Source organism: Oncorhynchus tshawytscha, linkage group LG10 (assembly GCF_018296145.1).
Source record: "Oncorhynchus tshawytscha isolate Ot180627B linkage group LG10, Otsh_v2.0, whole genome shotgun sequence".
NCBI classification, from domain to species: domain Eukaryota; kingdom Metazoa; phylum Chordata; class Actinopteri; order Salmoniformes; family Salmonidae; genus Oncorhynchus; species Oncorhynchus tshawytscha.
In genome coordinates this window covers 81,677,020-81,682,248 of record NC_056438.1, presented here as the reverse complement: position 1 = coordinate 81,682,248, position 5,229 = coordinate 81,677,020, and positions in this window count along the sequence as shown.

The window sequence follows — 5,229 nt, the reverse complement described above, 5'->3', positions numbered from 1 at the left end:
GGACAGGGGACAGAGAGGGACAGAGAGAGAGAGAGAGAGAGAGAGAGAGAGAGACAGACAGTGAGAGGGGTAGAGAATCCTGTGGTCTGACAGTGTGTGTGGTAATGGGGACTGTGTCACTGTGTCACTGTGTACACACTACTCCATTCAGACCTCTGTTTGCTCTCCTACAGGTGCTGTCAGATGGGCAACAGGAAACAGTCGCCATGTGACGTCACAGGGCCAGACACCTCTCTCTACCCCTTCACCTCTCTCTACCTCTTCTCCACCTCTCTCTACCTCTCTCTACCTCTCTCTACCTCTTCTCTACCTCTTCACCTCTCTCTACCTCTTCTCCACCTCTCTCTACCTCTTCTCCACCTCTCTCTACCTCTTCTCCACCTCTCTCTACCTCTCTCTACCTCTCTCTACCTCTCTCTACCTCTTCTCTACCTCTTCACCTCTCTCTACCTCTTCTCCACCTCTCTATACCTCTCTCTACCTCTTCTCCACCTCTCTCTACCTCTTCTCCGCCTCTCTCTACCTCTTCTTCACCTCTCTCTACCGCTTCTCCACCTCTATATACCTCTCTCTACCTCTTCTCCGCCTCTCTCTACCTCTTCTCCACCTCTTCTCAACCTCGCTCTACCTCTTCTCCACCTCTTCTCCACCTCTCTCTACCTCTTCTCCACCTCTTCTCCACCTCTCTCTACCTCTCTCTACCTCTTCTCCACCTCTCTCTACCTCTCTCTACATCTTCTCTACCTCTCTCTACCTCTCTCTACTTCTCTCTACTTCTCTCCACCTCTCTCTAACTCTCTCCACCGCTCTCTACCTTTCTCTACCTCTCTCCACCTCTCTCCACCTCTTCTCTATCTCTCTCTACCTCTCTCTACTTCTTCTCTACCTCAATTGCTCTCTACCTCTCTCTACCTCTACTTCTTCTCTATCTCTCTCTACCTCTCTCTACCTCTTCTCTGCCTCTATCTGCCTCTCTCTAACTATCTCTACCTCTCTCTGCCTTTCTCTGCCTTTCTCTGCCTCTCTCTGCCTCTCTATTTCTCTCTCTGCCTCTCTTGCTGTCTCCCTCTACCTCTCTCTACCTCTCTCTGCCTCTCTTGTTGTCTCCCTCTACCTCTAACTATCTCTACCTCTCTCTACTTTTCTCTGCCTCTCTCTGCCTCTCTACCTCACACACAAACAAGCAGTAAAGGGAGACAGCGGGAAACACCAGGGAGTATCTCTATACTGTTGTAACACCAGGGAGTAACTCTATACTGTTGTAACACCAGGGGAACACCAGGGAGTAACTCTATACTGTTGTAACACCAGGGAGTATCCCTATACTGCTGTAACACCAGGGAGTAACTCTATACTGTTGTAACACCAGGGAGTAACTCTATACTGTTGTAACACCAGGGAGTAACTCTATACTGTTGTAACACCAGGGAGTACCTCTATACTGTTGTAACACCAGGGAGTAAATCTATACTGCTGTAACACCAGGGAGTAACTCTATACTGTTGTAACACCAGGGAGTAACTCTATACTGCTGTAACACCAGGGAGTAACTCTATACTGCTGAAACACCAGGGAGTATCTCTATACTGTTGTAACACCAGGGAGTAACTCTATACTGCTGTAACACCAGGGAGTAACTCTATACTGTTGTAACACCAGGGAGTAACTCTATACTGTTGTAACACCAGAGGAACACTAGGGAGTAACTCTATACTGCTGTAACACCAGAGGAACACTAGGGAGTAACTCTATACTGCTGTAACACCAGAGGAACACTAGGGAGTAACTCTATACTGCTGTAACACCAGGGAGTAACTCTATACTGCTGTAACACCAGGGAGTATCTCTATACTGCTGTAACACCAGGGAGTATCTCTATACTGCTGTAACACCAGGGAGTAACTCTATACCGCTGTAACACCAGGAGTATCTCTATACTGCTGTAACACCAGGGAGTAACTCTATACTGTTGTAACACCAGGGAGTAACTCTATACTGCTGTAACACCAGGGAGTAACTCTATACTGCTGTAACACCAGGGAGTAACTCTATACTGTTGTAACACCAGGGAGTAACTCTATACTTCTGTAACACCAGGGAGTAACTCTATACTGCTGTAACACCAGGGAGTAACTCTATACTTCTGTAACACCAGGGAGTAACTCTATACTGCTGTAACACCAGGGAGTAACTCTATACTGCTGTAACACCAGGGAGTAACTCTATACTGCTGTAACACCAGGGAGTAACTCTATACTGCTGTAACACCAGGGAGTAACTCTATACTGTTGTAACACCAGGGAGTAACTCTATACTGCTGTAACACCAGAGGAACACTAGGGAGTAACTCTATACTGCTGTAACACCAGGGAGTATCTCTATACTGTTGTAACACCAGGGAGTAACTCTATACTGCTGTAACACCAGGGAGTAACTCTATACTGTTGTAACACCAGGGAGTAACTCTATACTGTTGTAACACCAGGGAGTAACTCTATACTGTTGTAACACCAGGGAGTAACTCTATACTGTTGTAACACCAGGGAGTAACTCTATACTGCTGTAACACCAGGGAGTAACTCTATACTGTTGTAACACCAGGGAGTAACTCTATACTGTTGTAACACCAGGGAGTAACTCTATACTGCTGTAACACCAGGGAGTAACTCTATACTGTTGTAACACCAGGGAGTAACTCTATACTGTTGTAACACCAGGGAGTAACTCTATACTGCTGTAACACCAGGGAGTAACTCTATACTGCTGTAACACCAGGGAGTAACTCTATACTGTTGTAACACCAGGGAGTAACTCTATACTGCTGTAACACCAGGGAGTACCTCTATACTGCTGTAACACCAGGGAGTAACTCTATACTGCTGTAACACCAGGGAGTAACTCTATACTGCTGTAACACCAGGGAGTAACTCTATACTGCTGTAACACCAGAGGAACACTAGGGAGTAACTCTATACTGCTGTAACACCAGGGAATATCACAAATTGTTCGGGCAAAAAAAAAGTTGTACTGTGTTCAGCTTCATTGACATAAATCTCATCCTCAGGAAATCCCCTTTTTTACAGGCTAAAACATCTCTTCACATTACAACACACACCAACACCCCACGTTTATGTTTCCATTAGCTACCCCTTGTCTTTGCTTTGTCTCTTCTCTATCAGTTTTCCAGTTACTGTGAGTCGTCCCTGTTCCTGGGATTGACTCCTGATCATTGGCACTTTGTGAATAAACATCAAATATTAAAGGTACGTTTACGATAACAGGAAAGGCAGTTCTTCTCATCCCTCTACAACCGCATTATTAATTCATCCTGTTAAAACGACTTTCCACCAATTAACAGAGACAAGCCGTGGCCTCGCCGTGGCTTCTGGAAGAGACAGAAGGGGGGTTTCAACTTAGCCTGTCAAGAGGTGCATTATCGTCCTTAGTCTGCATCCCAAAACTGCATCCCAAAATGGTGCCCTATATCCATAGGGCTCTGGTCAAGAGTAGTGCACTACATAGGGGATAGGGTGCAGTTTGGAACACTCATCTCCATAGGGTTCTGGTCAAGAGTAGTGCACTACATAGGGGATAGGGTGCAGTTTGGAACACTCATCTCCATAGGGTTCTGGTCAAGAGTAGTGCACTACATAGGGGATAGGGTGCAGTTTGGAACAGTCATCTCTACTGATGGAGCTGGTCTATAGAAAGCCCCTGGTCTGGTTGGCGTGTCAGTGCTGTTATAGCCAGAAGAGCGGTTGGTCGTGGTCCTATACGGACACAGACAGACATTGTACTAGTGGACAGTTGTTAGTGGTTATGTCTTAATCGTTTTCCATTGTGGCCTACCACAGAATAGACTATTGCTGTACAGTACAATACACACACACACACACACACACACACACACACACACAGCAGTCTTGGCCTACCTACAATGCAACACACAAACAGCAAACCTGAGTCACTGGAAGCTGTATAAAAGGTGTGAATAGGACCAGCTCTGTTTTGACAATGCAATAATAAGTAGACAAAGCTGTTGTGTTAACATGAATATGTACAGTACATTAACTGGTGCCAGTTTAACCTTCAGCTGCGGGTCAAATGTATTTGCAGGAAAAATGGAATATAGAATAGGATAGATATGTTATTGTCCATTTGGTTGGAATGGAAAATCGTCTTTTTGCCTCGGGGACTTGGACCAGACAACTCTTTCAGGTTACTGGTTCACCTGTCTACCCACATAGCACCCTAGGCAATGCTGAAGAATGACTTTGCATATCACTTGATATACGTGTGAATACAATTTATACTTGTGATAAACTAATACAATAATCCATGTTGCCGCTTCAAGTGTGTGAAACTGAATGATGGCTGTGACTTCTAATCTGCATTTCTCTCACCATGAAGATGTTTTTAAGCAAAAACAAGGTAATAAATCGGCTATAACCCAATTCCAAATAGGTAATAAATCGGCTATAACCCAATACCAAATGGGTTATAAATCGGCTATAACCCAATACCAAATAGGTAATAAATCGGCTATAACCCAATACCAAATAGGTAATAAATCGGCTATAACCCAATACCAAATAGGTAATAAATCGGCTATAACCCAATACCAAATAGGTAATAAATCGGCTATAACCCAATACCAAATAGGTAATAAATCGGCTATAACCCAATACCAAATAGGTAATAAATCGTCTAGAACCCAATTCCAAAAAGGTAATAAATCGGCTATAACCCAATACCAAATAGGTAATAAATCGGCTATAACCCAATTCCAAATGGGTTATAAATCGGCTATAACCCAATACCAAATAGGTAATAAATCGTCTATAACCCAATTCCAAATGGGTTATAAATCGGCTATAACCCTTTTTGTTTGCCTCCTTTAAATACCACCTAAGAGAAAGGCATTACTTTTTTTCAGAAGCTAGACCAGCTAAAAAGGCAATGCCACTGTAACAAACAGGAAGTGAATGGGAAGAGACGCGCTTTATGGAATAAGACACATTTTGTTGACCAGCTAATCAACAAACCAAGCTATTTCAGATATTAACTTGGAGCAGAAAGGGTTTGGAATACGACTGAAAGGTGAAAGGTCATGAGAAGCGCAATCAACCAGTGTGAAATAATCTGGGCACATCTTTTAGGCTTTTTCCATAAATAAATTGAGTTCAGTAAAAGACATGGTTAGTACAAATCACAGAGAACTGTATACTA